At 35.7% G+C, this 23,002-nt stretch overlaps 1 protein-coding gene across 8 annotated transcripts in view; it reads right to left on the minus strand.

Annotated features, from left to right (window-relative positions):
* OTUD7A (OTU deubiquitinase 7A) overlaps positions 1-23,002 on the minus strand; it is a 201,551-nt gene that overhangs the window by 85,135 nt on the left and 93,414 nt on the right. For 7 of the 8 annotated variants that reach the window (XM_032990301.2, XM_032990300.2, XM_032990305.2 and 4 more), the window contains 2 exons: positions 18,730-18,802; positions 18,019-18,125 (listed from right to left, as the gene is read on the minus strand). The gene's annotated coding sequence lies outside the window, so the exon portion shown is untranslated. Of the gene's footprint in view, positions 1-18,018; positions 18,126-18,228; positions 18,299-18,729; positions 18,803-23,002 lie in introns of all 8 variants that reach the window. The other variant, XM_032990302.2, reaches the window with a different exon arrangement.

The following is a 23,002-nucleotide window of genomic DNA, read 5'->3' on the forward strand; positions in this document are numbered from 1 at the left end:
CTTCTTCAGATGAAAGAAGACTTGATGTATGTACTTGCAGTACATACATTTTTTTTTTTAGCAAATCACAATGTACCATTCAAATGATGCTAAAAATTATTCCATTTAGTTTGCTGTCATAAAGAAGTGATCTAAAAGATTACCATGGATACTATAATTGTTAGGGCACAAGGCAATGCATGTAGCTCAGCCCTCATTGGCTGTTCTCACACACACACGCACTGCAGCTTCAAGAATTTATTCAGTTTTCTGTTTTTTGGTTTGGTTTTGTTTTTTTTTTTTTTTTTTTTTAGTTTATCTGTTTCACTGAACACTAACTTCATAGTACAGTGTGCAAAAACTCAAGCTTATACATAACTTGCTGTGAGATTTATAGCAGTTATTGCTATCCCTCCAAATAATTTCTTCAGTCATTCTGTGAAATGCAAGTTTTTCCTTACTCTTCCTTACAAATGACCTCTCACCTGACTAGCATATGGAAGATTTTAATCATAATCTGTATAGGAACTGAACATTAATATTAACTTCAGATTTTAAGAACTTAATCTTCTTATTATGAATACACCTTCTGAAGGAGCCTTCTCCCTTCTCTTTACTCACTGACTACACAGTAAGCATAGGCTGAGATTAGCTGCTGTGAATACTCAGTTTAAGATCAACCTTAAATACTGCTCACTCTGTTGTATTCTCCTGTATAGTGGGCCAATAAACTGAAGAATGCTCCCCACAGAACCATAACTTGGTCCATGACAAATGATAAAGAGACATAAAAATATAGAATAAAATTATCACTAGGTATCAAAAGGTTCAGGGTGTAATCAGAGCTGCAATTCCTTTATAAATATGAGGACAAACTTTGAATTTATTTTTTTTTACATTTGCATGGTCCTTGTAGTAACTTCTGTGTGAAGTTAGCAAAGAAAATGAGGAGACACAGATTAAAGATGCTACTTATATATTTCAAAACAAAGAATTTGATCTCAAACAAGACCTTTGAGGGTAAGAAGGAGTCCTAGCAAAATCAGCCGAGGCCAGATGGCAGAGAAGCTCTTCATTAGGAATGAATATTCACAGTAACTTTCCCAGGGTTTTTTTTTTCTGACATTTCTAAGTAATCACTAACAAGGAGCTGAAGAAGCTTCCTCCACTCAGTTTTTAGAAGTACCTCAATTCTCTTCTGAGACTCTCATGCAATCCTTGTCCTAAACTCAAAAGGGATCCCATTTTCCACTTCTGACACAGAACTAAAATACTTCCTACAATCTTCTCAGCAGCTTATGGCCAGTGCACAGTGCTGAAAACCTTCTCTGCTAATATTGTGTTGAACCTGGATCAGCATCTCCCCACAAAGTGTCGAGTGTGTGCTCACTTCCATCGTTTTTGTTTCATGCATGCAACCTGAAGCAGTTTTAGGACAAGATAAAAGCATTATATTTTAGAACATCAGCTTTGTGCTCAGTTTCTATTAAAACTAGGCCCCTTCAGTGCAGGTTCTACATTCAGAGAAAGTCCTTACCTACAGTTGCACTGCTCAGTGGTTCTTTGCAAAGATTTCATTTAGCTCAAGCAACATATGAAGAAAAATATGTCTCTGATAATAAGGAAGCAGTAATATTTAAGAACTTAATCTTATTATGAATACACCTTCTGAAGGAGCCTTCTCCCTTCTCTTTACTCACTGAAATAAGAGATCACCTGAAATAAGAGATTTTTATGTTAAAGATGGCCACTACCAATACATAGGTCCTCTTAAAGAGAAATGGCCAAGCATCGAAGAAATTATTCTAGTTATGGAAGGTGGCTCTGCCATGTTCTGCAGACATCTGTATTGAAAACTGTGGGGGAAGGCTACAGTATCTGACACACAGCATCTGTCTATAGGTCATCTATGAAAGATTTATGACTGACTAATGTTTCATGTTCCTGCAGACACCTCTGACAGTTATGTTATTCCCCAGAGTACAGCAGCACTTTGGTGATCTAATTTTTTAATAACTAGTTCTCAAGTATAGTCTCAAGTTCTAGCACAAACATATTTTCTTTTTGTACTGAACCTTCATCACTTGAAATCTCTTTGCAATCACTGTGTGAGAAACATCTATCACTTTATCTATTTCCCAAGTCTCTATAGTCTGTCACAAGTTACTGATGAAGGAAAAGGTTTCTCCTCTAGATAGAAAAATTCTTCCCTGAGTAGTGGTTCTTCCATGTGAGAAATGGAACACATTTCTCCCCTCCTTGGCTTATGCTCGCTTGACTCAGAGAATGTGTGCAGTGTATTGAGCTGACAGCAATAGGAAGGCAGAAGCTTAAAGGACATCAAAAGCATTAGCATTATGAGCTCTGTGTAAATAGTCTTACTGATACAGTTCTCCAAGCTTCCTTTATCTTCTTGTACACAGAGATTAGAGAAATGCTCAACTGCTTAATTGTATGTCAAGTGCACAGTCAACACATTAAGAGTTCAGCATATTCATCTCTTGAGGTAGACAATTCAGCTGCTATTTGAAACACAAGGCTTGACTGTCTGTTACTCTTCATTTTGCATTGTTCCTCACATGAAGGCAAAGCACATAATGGTGATTCTTCCATGGTTCCCTTAAGAATACTGATCACACCAAATGGTTCATCCTACCACTTCAGTGACTGATGGAAAAGTCTCCTCTCTTACACGTACACTAAAAATAATGACATTATTGAACTTCTGAGGTTCAGATGACATACAAAAAGCAAGTACTTGTCGATCCTTAGATTCACATAACATAGAAAGAATAGCAAGTTACTAGCTTGCCAGGCATTCATAAAATGTGCTGGAATTCAACATTAAGCATATTAGCTCGTTGTATATGGCAGCTAAATAAGCTAAAGAAGGGAAAAGCTCACACGGACACATTATGCAGCAAAACAGAACTGGTAATTTCCCCTAACCCTGCGACAACTGTCCTCACTTCTGTAAAAATATGAAGTTCCTCAGTTATTGCATTTAGTTTGGAAACCTAAACTAAAAAGAACAGAAGGCTTCATTCTTTTTCCTACTAAAAATGATGTTTTAATGTCATGTCCAAGATTTTTAGAACTAGAGATACAAAGGAGAAAATAAAGATATGAAACATGGAATCTGGAATGATTAATTTCAGAACATTTCAAAGATGCATGATTTAAGTGTAGCAACTGTGTGTTTCACTTAGCCTACATAAGTAATGGACACTCTGTGAAGAACCCATCAGGAAAACTGAAAAGCATGCATCAGACAAATCTAGAAAGAAAGCGCTCCTCATCCCATTGGAAAAGTATGGAACAATCTACCACAGATGCAGTATTAAAGGCCATTCAACAACTCAATAGCTGTGCTGGTGACTGAGCAGTCACAGCTTGTCATGTAGCTGATTATAACGTGAATCTTGAACTCTTTCTCAGCTCAGGATATCAAGCTGTAGGCAAGTAATGTAGTAAAGGTCATGCATCGCATTTTATACTGAGAAAGAATTGCAATTGACTATAATCAACTATAATGGATACTAACTTGCTTTAAGTACTCTAAAGACACTCATTCCCTACAGTCACTACAGCAGGATTACAGCACAATTATTATAAAACATGTTCAATTGTTGGAATCTTTGCTAATGTTAAAATCACATCAAATGACAACATAAAACATGCGGAACTTTTTTAAAAATAAAGGCAAAAGTAGTACTATACTATTATAATCCTCTGCAGTTTTCTTGGAATCTGTTTCTTTTTCATGTTGCAACTCTTTTTCAGACATGCTTACACATATTAGCAAACTATTTAACTTACTTTTCAAGCAAAATGTCTAGTGTCTAGTGTGAAATTATCTAGTATTAAGTTCATCAAAACTTAAAGAAAATATAAGACGCCCTAAGCAGCAAGAAAAACCCTCTTTCATTTAGTCAAATCAATTTGGTAACATTCTGTAAGTTTTCTCTCACCACAAATAAGCTATAGCTACCTCTACAGTTGTAAAAACTAATAATCTCTCTGCATTTATGATTTTTCCTGTAATTCAGGCAATATTAAACAAAAAAAAAAAAAAAACAACAGGAAATAGTCAGGCTCAATGAGGAGAATGGGAAGCTGATGAATCAAGGAAAGTGTTATAAGGAAACACGCAGAAGAATTTACACAAAAATAAGCATTAGCAACTAACAGATACTCAAAGTTTGTCATTAAAATAGTGCAGCCTTATTTTTGAGAGCTTTTGAACAGCTCTGACCAACTTCAGCAGGATTAATAAATACTCAACATGTCTAAGAAGTAGAGCATTCACTCTCATTGCCATTGTTGTTGTCATGATTATTACATACTATGAAAAGCAGGACATAGTTGGAATATCAGTGTGCAAAACAGGAAATTTAGAAAGCTAGGGGAAAAAAAAATGGAAATTGCTATTGATTGCAAAATATGCCTGGGGTTTGGAGAAATAAAACCCTTCACCACACTGAATATTAATGTCTACAGGCAACAGCTAAAGAAAATAATAGCAGTGCCTGTTTTTTTTTAACTTATGTACCAAATTCACATATGAAAATAGTGCCTGTAAACTAAAAGAACAATCTCATCTGAAACAAATTGCTCATCATAGACTACTAGACAGAAAAAAGAGGGAAAAATGTAAAAGAATTTGTATTCTCCTTGAGCCTTATTTGACAAATGTAATGACAACGTCACTCTAAGGAATTAGAACATGTTTTGTAGAGCTTACTACAAGCTTCAGCACATAATATCTTTCAGTTCAATCTATTGCAGAAGCAATTATTCATATATTTTTTAAACATTTCAGACACGTAGATTTCAGGAATACCTGTATTTTTCTCTGCTTTTTATAACTGAAGAGACATGGAGAGTAGACAGATTCGTAAAATGAAAATTTCTTGAAGCTATCCAAACTGACATTCTCTTCCCTACATTCACTTTTGTTTTTCTTTTAAAGAAACATTGATCAAACTCCTCTGCTTTGTTGCTGATCTGAAGCTAAATGCAAAGCAAAATTATTTGGGAGTCGTTGATGATTATTTTTAGAAACAATGTATCATCACTTTGGACAATACACACTAACAATTTATTAGAAATTTTTCAAAGCAGCATGGCAGAAAATTGCTCTGCTTGAATAGCAGGTCTGCTTATTAGCCCAAAAAGCAAGGACCAAAGAAAGAATCCTGTTACTGTTGGCTCAAAATAAAAAGATGTGGAGGAGGAATCATTTCAGTGATGATCTATAATTTCATTAGGTATTATATGATAATACAAGTGACTGGGTGGGGAAGGAAAGAAAGAAAACCTGTTATTTGATGCGGAGAGCTGGTCTCAAAACGACAGAGCAGGAGTGTTTGTTAAGAAGGTGCTCAACAGACAGGCAAGACTATAGACCACAAAAAAAAAAAACCAAAACAAAAACAAATTAAAAAAGCAACAAAAGATTTTGCTTGAAAGCATATTCTTACATCTCCTGCAAAAAAAAGCAACTAAATAAGCAGATAATAATGGTGGCTTATGGAGTGATCAACCACAGTGCAAGAAGCAGAGAAACAGGGTTACTCTCATTTCCCTGGTTAGTTTTGCAAAAGGCTACTTGAAAAATTATGCTTTTATTGTTTAAGTCAGTCACTTTCCACTAAATCAGTCAGTTTGTCAGACAGTGAATACATGCAGTATTTGCTCATCTGAGTCAGCTTTTCTCTTATTTACAAAAGTTTTGGAAAAACCTCTTGCTTTTCAGTTTGCTGAACCAATCAACAAGCACTATTCTCCATTTCATAACAGACAGAATGAGCTAATTTCTTGGAGCTGCAATAAGTAGACATTGAAAAGCAAGCCATCTATAGGGTGTTCATAATACTTCAACATGTAAAAAGGTACAAACTGAACTTTATCTAGTTGATAATAACTTGTTTTTTCAAGCACTAGCATCAAAGTAAAAGTGGTGGTGTCAGGAAAAGAAGGTCACTACCATCAACTGGTCAAATATTTAAACCTGAATCTGAACTAAGCTTGTGTCAGCAGTATTTGTGTTTTAATTAATATAGAAATGGATCTGGTTACATGCAACAGAATATATGCAACTCAGAAACTACACAGCAGCTACTATTTTCTTATGTATAAAATTAATGCTTTCTATGATGATGATCTTCAAAGACTAGAGGCTTTAACTAAAAGGAAGAAAAACTACCACTTTCACAAACAGATTTAATCCAGAAGAGATTTAGCTGCAAAGAACTTTTCGGGCAACTTCAAACAGTCCTGAATCTGACCTGTGATTTTTTTTTACACAGTTTATGTGACTGAATATCTAGTCCACATATACAAATCCACATCTGCTTGATTAAATTAGACTGTCAGTCTCTTAGAGTAAAACCATAGCCAAAAGGCCCCAAATTATGTAAACAACCCCCTGCAGGAAGATGAAAATCTGGCTCTATATTTTCTCTATAATTCAAATGATGGAATTAAAAGCTCTGAGTAGCATGCCCTCAAACAGAAAGATAATCAGAGAATTTAGATTATAATTGCTATTGCTACTTACACATAAGCAGTAAACTTTCCCATAATACTTTACCTCTTGAGACACTTTATAGAATATCACTCCAGCTGGTACCACCACTGAAAGCTTCCTGTCCTATCAGTCCTTCTCCAATCCGCTACGAATTTACTAAGTGACAGATTTCCTCATATTGTTTTCTGTTCTTTCCATGAACTTATCTATCCATTAAACACCACTGAGATGAAGACACATGCATCTGTGGAAGCAAAGAGTTCCCTGACAGCCTTTTTTTCCATATGGAGACAAAAAGTTAAGGGCTAGCACAGCTGAAATGTATTAAGTTTCTTACTGAAGAAAGGACCTGAATTGCTAGAATTGTATCACATTTCCTTCCTAATGTGGAAAAGAAGTAATGATGTTAATAGTGAAGGGATTGCAGGTAAGTCAATATTTCAGCCGTAGCTGAAAGCTGGAAAAACGTGGAGTACGTATTGCTTTAAAGAGTGCTAATGGGGTTAAAGAAGAGCAGGGAGGAATTGCATTTGTTTTTCTTCTCCTGCATCTATATTTCAAACAGTCTGAAAAATACTGAAATCTTTTTCAACTACCTTGCTCGCTGTGTGTAGAGGTGTAAAGATGAAACTTGGGGTTTAGATTTTATATCACTTTTGCTCTCACTTCTAGGCCTGACAACTTTCTCCTGGACATGACTAAGCTGAGCAATATCAAAGAGCACAACGTATACTATTTACTCTGAAGAGAAATAGTGAAGAGAAATAATTAAGTTTTATACATAATTTGCAATTTGCTGCAATACTTCAGTGAAGAAAAAATATCCAGTATTCTTGCACAAGGACACTAGGCCTTTAAAACACAAAACAAAACAAACAAAAACAACACCAACCAACCAAATAATTTTGTCAAAAAAAAATGTGAAAGCTAGGAATAAAGTTCATTATAAGAGCACACCACAATCTGCACTAACAAGCATAAGCGTGATAAGCAACATATAGTCTTGTAACCTTCTGGATTTACAAATAGCCTCAACATTTTTCAGAAACAGGAGGCAGCTCTCAGTGCTGCAGATGCTGATCTCTTCAGTTTTGTCTGGACCCATCTATCTACCTTTAGTTAATAACACACAAATACCAATATGCTTTGAGGCACAGTTAACACCTTTGAATTCACAGAATCAATAAATCAACTCCACATGTAGAAAACTTAATTGGAAAATCCTATCAGCTTTGCAGGAAATTGTTCTGTGAGCAGCAGAAAGAAGGAAACCTTTTTTTCTTTGGATTTCTGTCCTTTAAAACCCTGAACTTCTGCAGCCACCAGCACATCCCAGAGTTAGTCCAAAACCATGTATGCACTAGACTGTCCAGACAACTGCTGTCAGAGTGTACCAAACAGTACTATTCTAGTTTCAGTCTTTCTTCTCCACGAGACACAGACTTTCACAGATTTTGTAAGAAGTTTATTAAGCTTAACAATTCTAACTATTTTTCAAATTGCACAATGGTTTCAGTGGAATTGGGAAGAATGATACACGGATGGATGGGTATTAAGTCTCATTAGAGAAACTTAGAAATGCAGGCTAAAAATGCATTCCCCTTTTCATGACACTTGGTAAAAGTTCAAACTGCATGCCTGCAAGTTTACTAGCATGACATTATCTAGTGATATCTGATTCTAAAACTTGTTTTCTGGCTCAGTATAACACTGAGTTGTAGATCCTAATTGCAGAGTTGAAGGTTTACCCATTTAAGCAGCCTTTCTTCTTACCAAGAGATGGAGAAAACACAGAGCAAGAATTTCAGAAGCCCTTGTCTGTAGCCAAACAAATCAATCTGCAAATGGAGATCTGAAGTTGTCCCTGGACAGTAAACAGATGTAGACAGGCTCTACTAAGCTGCTCTAGTAGTGCTTTGGAGTCTCCATTAACTCTTTGGGGAGTCTAGATTCTTAATTCCAGGAAGACGGTTAAAGTCACATCATATAAATACTCTGTTATACATATTAGTAAAAAATTGCAGTTGTTTTTTCAACATGTTGGATGAATTCAGACATTACAAGAAATGGTAGTATAGTATTTAAATACCTATATACCAACTGCTCCTACGAGTGGTTCCAGCCTCAGCAATTTAGAGAGATCCCTGTTTCACAAGAAGTATTTTAGGTAAATCAGATGGCATTCAAGAGCACAACACAAGCATCCCTTAATATTTTTAAGCTCATGTCATTTCCTACTACAAAAGCTGTTCTTGATAACCAGAGGTAGTGCCTAGTATAGCTTCACCAGATAAGAGATACAGAGAAGAGATAACCGGCTTCCTCTCAGGTGGCATCTCCCCTTGGTGATACTTTAATCATCATAAGAATCAGAGGTGTATTTAACAAACTGTCTCATTCCATCATAGTATCAAGCAATTCAGCAGATGCTTTCAGAATCAATGAAAAAAATGTGATTTCTTTGTATGTATTAAAATCTCTGTTAACAACAATCACTGAAAAGAATGCAGATCTTTCTTAATTTCTGCACAAAGGGAAAGATCATTCACTCACAAAATAAAATACCTCACCATAAAAACTTATCCAATTACTTACGCAACTTTTCAACCAAGATATTTTAATAAGACATCCTTTTAATCCCTGCCTGTTTAATAAAACAAATAAGACATTTGTTAGTTTATTACAGCACCCGTGCACAACTCATTTTTATGACACAACAACAATAAATAACTTAAGAACACAAATGAAACAGTCAAATCTCATAGCCTCCAGTGAAATATGACTATATGGAACACTATATGCAGTACGCATTTTGCAAAGGATGTTGACTCAGTTCCAAATTTAGCAAAATGTGACCAAGAAATAAGTGTCTGGAACTTAACCACACTGTGCTTGACCATTTTCAGTCTTGAAACTTATTTGTCAAATGTAATTTCAGCTTATAAGAATGTTAACGATCCTCCAGTTCTCTAAAGAATTAACTGCTCCACGAAGAGATTTTTTAGAACCTTACCAGTCTAATCTACAACGTAACTTACTTTAGTTACTCAAAATGATTTTATTCTGAGTAAAGCTTCCAAAGATTTCTAACATCCATGTGAAACCAACAGTGTCAGTTTTTCACTTGAAATACATGGAGATAGTTCAAGAAGAAATGTGAGAGGAGATGATTTACTTGGACAGGAGCTACTCCCTGTCTTCTCTATCAACATATCAACAGTCTCATTCTTCTTTTAGCTATACAAACATTACCAACCTCTCCATCCATATACTCTCTGCACTTATACACATCAATAAAACTGAGAGATCAAGTATGAATAGCTTTTGTCTAATTCTATTGAAATAATTTTTGTTTTTGCAGGAGGGGTAATTAAAAACTACATTAATTTACTTAGAAGTACGTGAACCTCCATGGACTTAGGTTGGTTTATAGTTAGTTTGGTTCTGCAATGCTAAAAAAAAAATCTATTACAGAGCCCACGCAGCATCTAGAACAGACAATATGTTTACTTTGAACTGTCTTGATTTTAAAGGTTTAATCCATTAGGAACTTGGATTTTCTAATCACCTTTTCTAAAATAGTAGTACTTCGAGAGAGACAAAGATCATATTTTCATCATGTTGTTGCTCTCTACTAGCTTAGTCTGTAGACACTACGTTAATAAGTACATGATACTATTAGCAGTAAAAACAATGGAATAGAAATTCTCATGGACTTCATGCTAAATAGCTACAAAAGGAGTGTTTAAGTACTATAAAAGTCTTTATACTGCATTAAATGTTTAAACTGTATCATTCTACTGCTCTGTATTATTTGCATGTTATGATATATTAAGGCCTTCTTAGATTAAGATGGATTTCTTTAGCGTGACAGACTCTTCCTCTAAACTGACCACAGCAGTATTTTTTCCTTTAAAATAGATACTGATGATTGGCCTGTACTGTGAGAACACATATTATTTTTTTAAGGTATACATTTAATTATTTTCATCCAGGTCTAGAACTACCTACCTTGGAAAAACACGGCCTTACTGTGAAAAAGGAATCTTTAAGACAAACAAAAGTTTCCTGGATTTCCATGAGAACATACCTTGGACAGAACTAGGACATGAATTTTTGCTGGGATACACTGGCCTGAAAAGCTGTGTGAAGTTACTGTCTCACAGACATGGCTTCTTTCCGTGGTGAAAAATATGATTTATACAGTTTGTACAGAAGAGGATGAATCTCATTTCTTACTATGGAATAGGGCTTAGAAGTATTTTACTTCTGGTAATTAGCAAAAGTATTTTGGCTTCATGAGGATTAAGTAAATTAGTCTAGTTCACACTGATAAAATAAGTAAGAGCATGAACTAGAATGTTTATGCTTTCTACATTTGAAAAAGTGAAGTTACACGTCTGCACTAACAGTATGTACCTCATACAATAACAATATTGTTTGTATTATGTAACAAAATTGTCTCATAATAGACAGCTATTAAAATAACCAATCCAACTAGCAATTAAAAGGGTTGTCAAGCATTGGAAAAGGCTGCCCAGGGAAGTCGCTGAGTTACCATCCCTGGAGGTATTTCTAAGCTGTGTACATGTGGCACTTAGGGACATGGTTTAGTGGTGGACTTGGAAGTGCTGGGTTTACAGTTAGACTCAATGATCTTAAAGGTCTCGTCCAACTGAAATGACTCTATGATTCTTTGAAATCTCCAAATGATGGAGTATTGCCTGTAATTAAAACACACTTCCACCCACGTTAGTCAGAGCAGCCCAAGTAACCTAATACAGCTGTTAGTCTTTATTAATTGTATCTTAATGAGGATTGCTAAGACAAATTCAATATTGAAATGCAAACAGACTACAATCAAATGGCACATAGTCTTAATTTAGCCTAAAATTAACAGTAACTGTCAAACAATGAATTAAAGAGTAAGCTGCCTGTGGTGACAGGTAATGTGTCCCAATTATTTACAAAACCAAATGCCACTGCTCTATAATAAGCCAACATACTTCTGCAAAAATATTACCACAGTAATAGTCAAGATAACACTTAAATAAAATGGAATAGTATTTCTGTCTTATCACTCTGACTACAAGTTATATTAACTGGATCCTAAAATGAAAAGTGAGATTTGTTTTCCATTGATAACCACCTCCTCCTTATTGGAAAATTCTGGGACATTGCTTATATCCCAAAGGCAGCAAGTTTTAGGAAACTTGTAAGCAGTAGGTTGTTACGCTTTGAATGATACCATCACCAGCCCTGCAGGAGACAGTAGACATCTGAGGCAGATGTGTAAAACAAACTAGAAGTTACCAGATTTCTTTGCAGATGATCCCAGAGCAGGCATTGGGAGGGAGGGTGAGAGACACCTGGGCTTGTTTACAACACAAAAAACCCTCTTGTCAAAGTAGACATTGAGCTTAGTAGGAACTGAAGGGTTTACACAGTACAAGTTGCAGCTTCAAGACAGCAACAAAACAGTATCTGTGACTTTAAGCTTTAGCCATCTAAATCAGGGTTTCCTTTTCCAAGTTGTGCATCAGGGACCACACAGAGTAGTAAGTTCTGTAAAGCTGGTAAAAGGAATACCCAAGAAGGTTCAATTTTTGCAACAAGTGACTAAATGCTTAGAAGTTAATTTTACCATCAAAAGATTTTTAGATTGGCAGTGTAAGGTGGAATAATAGATCATTTAATTTCCTCCTTTTTCTTCAGATCTGCAGGTTCCCTGGTCTACTCCGATTTCCTACTCTTCTAGTCCTTGAAAAGCAAAATCTAACAGAAGTATACTGTAGAATTAGATACTTCAGATGCATAGATGAGACACATCAGATAGATCTGGTTTAGATTAGATACATAACAGTTAATAGAATACAGAGTGCTAACCGCTATTACCTGAAATCAATGTTGGATAAGGTAAGCGACATAAGCCGTGCAACGTTATGACTCTTGAGAACCAAATTAGATTATTTCTTTTTTTCAGTTAAATTAGGCACAAAACGTTGAAAGATTACAGTTTAACTTGTCGTATGCAGGTGCTGCTTATCTCTATTTGACCACTATCACTAGCATGAGACCAGAATTGGCTGGAGTCACTGCCCCAAATAAAATAAACACTCTCAAAAGATTAAAGCAGCCATTAACATGGATTGTCTACACCCCAGCAGAACACAGTAATGCAATCTGTTCAGTGCTGGTGATCTGGCAAGGACAAATAAAATTAGTCTGACACCCGAGTACAAAGACAGAGACTTGTGGATGCTGAGTGCAGTGTCCAAACTCACACGAACTTTTGAAGTGATAATGGTTCCAGAGGAAACATTCTATATGCAACACTTGGATACAACTTTTTCTCTATGATCAAACTGGATACTCATAAAATTCTCAGCAAGAATCCCAAAGGTATTACTAGCATCATTCCTAATCCTCAACATCTTAAATAACAAACAGTTCCCACAGAAGAGGGTGGAATTCTGAAAAAAATTGTGCATCAGCTATAGAGAGAACTGATGAACAATAGTTCAGGAGCCTTAAGATAGTTAGGTACATCAAGTCTCATTTCTGAAAGGGACAGACAGACAAAGAATTTATATTAAGGAAGAGACCTTTGGTAGTCGGAAACAAACAAACAAACAAAAAAAAAACAAAAACAAAAAACCAACCAACCAACCAAACAAAAAACAAACAAAAAAACACCAAAACAAAACCCCAAACAAACCAACACTCCCACCCCCACTCCCCCCAAGAAAAAAAAACAGAATCTGGACACAATTCAGGCTTGAAAGTAGGAAGGAAAGATTTGAGAATTCTAGCTTTGCTTCTTTGCTTGACTTAATCCATACACAATCCAGCCTGTTTACATGTATTTGGTACAAAGGTTTGCTTGTAAGGAAACATTGTTGTCATCTCTCTTTTTCTAGACTGTATGCAAATCATATTACTCAGAATCTGTGTGGACAGAAAGAACACTCTTCTGTATGGAATTATTTCCCAGGTCTATATGTTCTTACTCCATCCCCTGAGAGTATTGAAGAACATTATTTTCTCTTGAAACTGTATCAGTTAATATTTGAATAATTACAACTCAACAAGGAAAGAAAACAGAAGAACTACCAAAAATAATTTCAGGTCCCCAGATCAATACAGTATGTTCAACAAACTTCACAACTGTCAGATGTAGAAATGCAGCTCTTTCTGAATGACTGTCTATTGACTTCATAAAACAGTGTAGCAGAAGAACAAGACTGTATATACCATAGCACAAGAGAGCACAATAACAGCAGAACGCACAAACGGTCCATTAGTTGTTATACTTAGGACAGCAATAGGAAAGCAGTATTGGTCAAGGATAGCCTTTTCATCTCTCTGAGAAACATTTCACAGTTGAGACCACTTCAAGCATTTGTACTGGCTGTTGTTCTTGGATACTTGCATAAACAGGTCAGCTCACAAGTATTTTTTTTTCTTTTTGGTATTATGCGCATTTTCTTGCTAGCAGCTAGGTTGCTCTCAATTTCAGAACTCTGTATTATATGGCAACCTTCTTTTGTGTCATTGCTCTTCTGCCATCAAAACAGAAAACAGAACCCCCCTGACTTTATTTTCTTTAAACACAAATGTATTTACCATTGCTTTACAATGAATTTGAACAAATCAATGTTTCTCTCATTCAAATGAGTTAAAAAATGACTCAATGAGGCAAAAAGAAAATATGTCTTTCCAGCCCTCTGCTCTATGAAAGAGAAGTATACCTGCAGTAGTATAGTTTGTTATTTAATTACTTTTTTTCCTTTACCCCAGACATTGCTGAACTAATTTCATGATTGATATTATAAATATTTCAAAATAATGAAATACCGAGGAATCCTCATGCTTTGTTTAAAAATATTTAATCCTATTAAAATGTTGATTCAAATTCATACAATTTCTCCCCAAAGTTTGATGACAGTTAAGATGACAACTCAAGAAGAAATACAGTGTTGTATTTAATAACTTTTCTCATGGTTTACTGAGTTCAGGGAGAGTTGCCCTTGAAAGTGTAGTAGTATAACTTAACAAATATATTAGCAAAGAACTGTGGAGACCTTACTTTTTAGTGTCTGGAATTGAAAGACTGATTTATTTATTTTTTAACCTAAATAAAATCAATGCTTTCCATTCTTTTTTTTTCTTTTTTTTTTTTTTTTTTTCCCCCAAGTTTTGCACTGCCTACAAGTTAATGAGATTTTTCTAATCATCTTACCTGCAAAATCTCTTTTAAGGTTTGTTAGTCCAATGTTTATGAAAGCTCAGAACTCTGCTACTGACAATCACTATGTTGAAGACTGTAATGCCAGTAGCAGAACATGAATATAGCTCAGGTTTTAAAAGCACAATCTCCAATTTAAGCAGAAAAGTTCAGTAGAAAAATACACTATCTCCAAGGCAGCGAAATCTGGCACCTTCAAGAAGACAGTAAAATTTGCCACCCGATAGTCTGCCTTGAACTTTATGATCAATGATGACTATTCACCATCTTTGCTAGACAAATTTCTTATAGCAGATTGGGAAATATCAGAAGTATTAAAAATAATTCTTTTGAGGCAAGAGAAGATAAAATTAGAGTTAGCTAGCTTGAAGGTTTCTTCTGCTTCAATTTCACTTTTTTCTGATTCCTTTCTACTTAAAACACCATGAACCTGCCATTATGCCATTAAGTTTTTCTAGAAGTGCCATCTTGATATTTTTGACTCTGCCTCCTGCATTCATCCATTCCTCATGGTGAATTTATCTCATGATACATGCTCATGTAATCCTGGATGATAAAAAAATAAACGTAGAAATAATCCAATAGAAAGATTTATTTTTTTTGTGTCACTGCAAGTGGTTAGGTTTGTATCTCTTTATTATCCAATAATGAAAAGGCCCTTCTGTAAAGCAAACCAGAAAACAGAAGCTATGAATTTAACCATGAGAAACACTGCTGAATTCCCTGACATCTGTAGGGCTGAAGTTTTAGTGCTGACTAATGTAGAATAAATAGTTATTTAAAACTCTCAATAAGGTACAATATAAAGAGCTTTAAGTTCTGTTTGATATTCCAAATCCTAGTCCTAACCCTGGAGTGAGCTAAAAACCTCCTCTCCTCATACTTTCTATTAACAATCTACATCTAACAACACAAAGTATTTATGCAAAAATCTTGTGTAGCACCTATTAAAGCCATTCTGAAGGGCTTTAACACCCAGCCACACCTCGATCACAGTCAGATAGACGATCACAAATCCATGCAACTCTTGAAGACTGGCCTTATGACCAGCTGGTCATTAAAGATACCAGGGTAACAAGCGTTATTCCTCTGAGTGGCTTCAAAACACTTGCCTCCTACAGTGCTGTAGAGTTTAACAAAAATCAAACTTCACACTTTTTTGTAGATTTGGCACTCCCCCTCATCTGCTCAACAATGTTTTACCTTTTTTTCAGAACAGCATCACATTCCCATAAAGTTCCCAGCAGCTTTCTAGATCCTCATCACAAGTTACCAGTTTATGAATTTGAGTATGTTTAAAAATTGTTTCTCCTTACACTCCAGGCCCAATTCTAACTGGTTCTAAACCACCTCATCTATTTTGTACCTTTCATCTGATTTAGGAGCTTACACTAGAGCAGGAAGCATGTGAGTCCACTTAATATTAAATAAGGCTTTCCTCATTGCTCCAGCTCAAGGAATACATGGTTAAGAATATATAGTCAAATCACTGTTTATATGAACACCTTCGGTGAAGTTGATAGAGCTCACAAATACTGGGTAGGTTTGGGTTTGCAGTAGATCCAATACAATTAGTAGGTCACAGGTCCTGAACCATCTTACAAAGTGCTACAGACTACTATAAAGAAAGTTGATGTGTTTCATAGAAGTCAATCACAATAAAGTTATCAAATTTCACAATGATAAAGGTTAAAAATAATCTCCCTTACACTTCCATGAATCATTTCTAGAATTTACAAGAGTAATAAAAGAATATATTGTATTTGCTTTGTTTAAATTAATTCTGAATTAACTCAAAACTCATATTCATAGATGCACAATGCTCAGGCCTATCTCTGTAAGCAATATGTGGAAAGTTGTTTCCAGTGAATTTCAAACTTGAGGTTACGTTTCACAATTAGAAACAAACTAAATCCATTAAATGAAGACACCAAGGCAGATATATTTTCCATGCTGCAGTGCTATGGACTGTTAGAAGTTCTGTTAGGACTCCTTCACAATCACCGTGCATAGTGTCAGGAAACATACATTTGCAGTAATGGAAAAATCGATCTCTACTAGGTATTTTGTTTTCCTGACATCCTTAAGCATTGAACTTCCATTTCATGATAAAAAAATTATTAGAGTTCATAGCAGTTAAAAAACCCAAGACCCAGCCTCCAGCATCGGGGGGTGGGGGACATGGATCTCACAGTAGCACTGTTATGGAACTCTTGATGCATGTCAAATATAATAACAACAGATCACCCCCCACCCCTCCCCCCAAAATGTTAGAGCTTTCAAAGTCATAAATATGCACAGAAGTCTTCTATATCTATATAGAGATATTATAACACATTGTTCATTCTAGTGAAAAAAGCAGACAGATTTGGAATATGAACACTGCATGGCCTTGAGACCATGGATCCCCCAATGGTATGCACAGCCAAAGGTGCTAGAAGAATATCCTGACCATAACCCTTTGTAGGTGAAATTTAGTAAATGCAAGAATGCAGAATATTCATTCCGTTCTCTTTTGCATAAGCACTGTAATACAGTCTTTAATTATATACTCAATCTGGTATTTTCATTCCAGATCCCTGCTTTTAAACATTTTGCAGAATCGACAGGGCTCACTTAATCAGCAGTTTTTTTCAAATGTTCAGCTGAACACGACCATGCAAGTGTGACCCCAAGAATCTGACTTACTGTAACCTTTTGAACCCCTTGAAGCAAGGTTCAGGGCATACATGTCTCACAAAACATTAATGACCTTAGTTAAGAATGTGCCTGTAAGGTGTGCAATTACTCTACTATTTTAAAAATGGAGCCAAGACAGACAGATTAGTTTAAAAAGCAATATTAATTTTGAGTCCTTGCACTTTATTACAATTTTAGAGGGTATTTAGCAACTCAAAATTAAAAATCTAATTCCCATGTACTTAATTTTTAGTATAATGTTCAAGACAGACCCTGTGGTGTCAAATCAAAAATATAGACCACAGTTTCTCATACTTTTCTCATGTACATGATAGAAAGTAATTATTTTCAGCTCCATTTAGTTTGAAGGTCCCCTCAAGCTGTTCTGTGTACCTAATGTGGCAGGGGAGAAAAAAGCAGTAGGTAAGAACTTCTCAATCCAGAATTGCTGCCAAGGTAGTGTTATGTGTAACACACTTCCCAGGAAGAAGAAACATTTGTGTGAAAAGTTTGGCTTAAACAATGTATTTAGCATCACTGCAAAATTCTGTAGCAGAAGTGGGGACAAAATCCAACTCACCATGGTAGGTTCTACTTGCAAAAATCTCCCTTCTCTCCTGCATGCCCTATCTCATTTTGGTGAAGCAAATGGGACAAGGCATCCACACCAGTAGACCTACCTTCTCCCTAGAGAAAGGACAGAGAAGTCAGAAAATAAATGGCAATTTACAGCGGCTGATAATCAGCTAAAGACATTTAGCAAATCTATTGTTCATTTCACTGTCCTTACCAAGGTTATTACTATGGGGATCTTCCATTTAAGTTTCACAAGGGGTTGCACCATGATATTACAGAATGAACTGTTAAGAAATAGAAAAGCAAAGAACTAAGCCCAAAACAGAGCTTCTGCAGTAACAGATCAACTGCTGCAGCAGTTTAACATGGCAATGATATGAATGGGTTTAGGAACTTATTTAGCATCCAAGCTTTAGGAAACATAGATAAAGATTCATTTAATGAGTAACACTGCATCATCCATCAGCATTATGTTGCCACAGGCAACTGGCATGCTGTTAGCTTGTTAATAATTTCAGTTGGTTTCTTTGGTTGGCTACACTTAATTGTTGTCAACCAGAAAACAAATTAAAATCTTGTTTTCTTTGCAAGGCCCTTATGCTCAGCATTTCAAAACAACTAAATGACAGAAGCTAATTTGAGGGGGGGAGGGGATGTTTAGAGCTACTTACAGGAATGAGGTAGGTAGGTAGGCCCCTGTTTCTAGTATGTTTACCTATTTAGGAAGGCAGGAGGCAACTGTCCAGCTGATTTTACTTCCAGTCTTGATGCTCTGCAATATCACGTGCCTGTGAGAATGGAGAGAAGACCAGAACATGTGTTACTGTTTTACTCCAAAAGTGACACTGTAAAGTACTATTCTGCATCCATTTATCATTCCTGCTACACACCCTGACCCTGGCATCTTCATCTGCAGCGCTATTATGGAGAAATAATTTCCTCCTTTCTTTCTGCTTTGACCATTCCCAAAATTGTTATAAGCAATTCAGTATCTTGCTGTGGAGATAACAATAGCTTTTCCATCAAGAACTTCAGCTAGAGCCCAATCCAATTCAGGTTAAACAAAAGAAACATTAATTACCACACAGAGAAACAGAAAGGAAGCTTTCTGAAGGGAAACACTGGCTGACCACTGGCACACATTAACCTAGACAAAGATTGTAAAAGGTAACTTGATAAACCCAAATGCTACGCCTTAAGATTGAGATTGCTTTGTCATTGCAGAGGTATGTACATCAATGACATCTTCTTAGAAATGCAGCCCACCTACTGTTTGGTTCAGAGAAACAATGGCAGTATACCTCAAAATCCAATTTAGAGGGCTGGTTTTCCACCAGTTTGACTGCACATTCCATGTCAATGACAGAACTGAGTAAATTATCCCAGTTGATCCAGTATATTTAGTTCCTTTCTACTCATGAAACGTCCAATTGCAGATTGAGCTGTACTGATTGTGTTCAAAAAAAAGTCATATGATTTAAACCAAACAAACCCAGCAAAGCATTGCAGATTGATCTAAAAGAATCCTCAACATTAATTAAATTAACCATGAGGACCCAAGTGGTTTAAAGAGCGATATGATAATGGTTTGCTTCCTGATTGGGTGTTTGAGCATGCTGTAGTTTATCTAACTTTTTATCTGGTTTAGCTGTTAAGAGAGTAAAAATGATCAGCACATGCTCTTCTTTTAAAGCCTGTTTAGTGATATTCTGCCCAAATATCATTCCTTCTGACCCTGACTGAAGTCCGCTTCTCTATTAGTCTAAAGTACCATTAATCAAGGTCTTAAAACATTGTATCTTGTAAAGTTTTTATGGTGATCATTCTTATACTTGCTTTCTCCCAATTCTTTGAATTTCTGTTCCTCCCAGCTACAACACATTACACCTTCTTCTCTAGATACAATTTGCTTTTTCTTAACAAGTTCATATATATATATATTTACTTGTATATTTATGTAAGCAAATCCACAGATTTGTTAAATATATTTGTTTTACAAAAAGACAGACTAACAAACTCACTTTACTGTTTTCCTTTTCCACTCTCTCAGCTGTATTTTTCCTAGTATATGTTGTTGACAAACTTATTTCAATACAACACACCTTCACTGGCCATTTTTAAAGCCATAAGATGCTACCTGCTTTTCAGGTTTGGTTGAATACCAACTCATGTCAGCCACCTAGAACACTAAGTTCACTTTTCTAAGAAATGTCATTGAAATGGAAAAACAGCTATGGTAACCCGATCAGGAAGAACTAAATATCCTCTAAAATTGTACACAGAGTATTTAGTGGTGGTCACAAAAATAACATATTTAAGGTGTGGAAAACAAACATACAACTCCATTCAGTTGGGAACTTACATGCACATCTTTAGAAATGTCTACTGAAGTGCATAGGCAAAACTGTACTTTTTGACTAAAGATATCACACCTTTGATTCTCATAATTCTAAGAAATGATCCAAAATGCCAAATTAAGATAGGTTTTTACAAGATTGTTCAGATACTTTTTTCACTCTTCTCGAGGTCTTTATTTCAGACTTCTAGATTAAAACATTACCCCAACTTCACTCCGATTTCACTGTAGTGTTTATACTGTTATGTGCAGATTGTACAAGTACACATAATTATGCTAAATTTCTCATAGCCAAAGAATGGTGCTCAGGATCTTTGAGTTCGTCTGATTGTTTTCCACCAGCAACATTTCATTCACAACACACATTACAGTCACACACACAAATCATTGAGAACAAGTGGTGCATCAGTAATGCTTTTGGTGGAAACAAAAAGAGATCCCAAGCCTGTTGTGCTGTTCTGATGCCCTCACATCCTGCTGAACTGCTTGACACTCACAAAACTCAATTAACACTTCTAGAAACAGCACACAGGGAAGAACTACTCAGGGTACCACTGTCCATCAAAGTGCCCATTTGTTTCTCTGAAGTGCCATTAAAAACCAGCTGTTTTAATTGCAGAAGTTCAAAAACAGCAAGAACAAAGCTTTCTCTAGATAGCAAAAATGTAAAGTAAAAAAAATGGAATACATAAGAGACTGCAGAGAAGAGTCTCTCCTGATTACTTTGCCTCCTGCTAAAACCATCCCTGGACACTTGCATGTATCCTTTGTATAATAAAACAGAGGTTAAGAGACTGAGGGGAGGTATACTGGTCTCATCTTAATTGGGTGTAATTCATGCAACAGCAAAAGAAATGGACAAGGAGACACAAAACTTGTCTTTCAGTGCAGAGGCCATAGGAAAAGTCACAGTTATCTATGATTACAAACTACAGACTTAAATGAAACTGTCATTGCCAATACCAGCTATTAATTTGACCTTGTCATTCAATTCTAAATTCAGTTATTTGATGAGTCTATCAAAATGATTCACACATAAATGAAAGAAAAACAAATGACATTAGATTCAAACTGAAACAATCACAAGAAAGTTTCTATGGAAATAACATCAAACATTTCCAGTAAGTTCCTATGGAGGTAATTAATGCTTTCAAAATTCAATCTGTGTCTTGTTTATGGCATAACCAAAATGTGACAATCACTCACTAATGATTCATGAAGGTTTTGGTGTAGTAATACCTTGACATGATTACACTCTAGTCTAAAGTGCTATATGTTTTCACAGTTTACTATATGGTATATATTATCAATACATTGATTATATTACTGTTTAAGCTCAGATTTATAATTATGATTTAGAATTCTGTGTCTGAAAATAAAACAGACACTTCCAGTCACGCAGATGATAGTTACATGTGTTTTCTCATTAGCCCAAAGAAACATACACACTGAAGATTTTCAACTTCAAAAAGCAAAGGAGGACCTTTGTGAACAATTTTGTTCTGAGCAGTTCCATCATGAAAGGCTGAAATGGGACAGGTATACTGGAAGTGTCCATGTTTGAAGTTTATGGCAGACCTCAGGTTTTGCCATGATTAGATACTCAATTAGGCATCTGAACACTGACAGAAACAGTATCACCAAGATGTTGGAAAGTTTCCTGTACTCTACCTTTAGTTCTCAGTATCTTTTGTCACCTTGAGGAAGCAGTCTTTTTGTCCAAAGCTCTAACTTAAGACATGATAAACCTCTCAGCTATTCTACTGCTGCTGACTTTTAGCATCTGTAGTAACAGCATGAAGTCACAGAAAACACAATTATTGTTTGACTGGTCAAAACCTAAAGACACCTTTTTACAATGGAAAATTCTCTTTTTAATTGAAGACCTGATATACACCACCTACTTCTTTTTCACATAAAGCAGAGCAACAGAAGTCTGCTCTGCAGAGCTGTTGCCCTGCTGGGACCTGCTGACATGGTGGCAGCTGGAAAACCAGTCTTCATCTTTAATAATATAAAAATAAGCTGGGTTGGAGATTAGGTCTGAGAGCTTTAGCTGCATGTTGTACCCAGCTTGTGTTTCAAAGAAATTTCCTAATACCTGTCTGCACATTTCTTAGCAATCTCACAAACAAAAATCTGTGGAAATAGCACCAATCCTACCTGTCCTGAAAACTGGGGCAACAAAACTGAATTGAAACATCTTCCATTTCTTCAATAGCCAAGGAATGTTTTATCAAGAGTAAGAAAGACTAAATTATTTGATTGTCTAGCTACACAACATTAAATTAATCTGACTATTCTGTGCTGCCAGAAATGCAGCCAGTGATGCCCATTGAATCTCTGTAAACAGGACTGCGAAATCCAAAATCATAAAACTTGTTTTCATGTCCCCAACACTGTGAACATCTACACTTTATTGTACATAATCATTTTTTTAAAATGTCATCAGATAAGTAGCTCTTCTTTTCCTAGCCACTGAAAGCTCAAAATTCTCAATTAAATGAGTTCTAAGGTAGTTTTTTTTCCAAATTAAAAATGGTATGGATCTAAGTTGAACCACTGAAGTAGATTTTGACTACATAAGTATTTATACACTTGCATTAAAACATCTTAAGAAACAGGAACCAGA

The sequence above is a fragment of the Tyto alba genome, unplaced genomic scaffold, assembly GCF_018691265.1.
Source record: "Tyto alba isolate M040663 unplaced genomic scaffold, T.alba_DEE_v4.0 Super-Scaffold_41, whole genome shotgun sequence".
Lineage (NCBI taxonomy): Eukaryota > Metazoa > Chordata > Aves > Strigiformes > Tytonidae > Tyto > Tyto alba.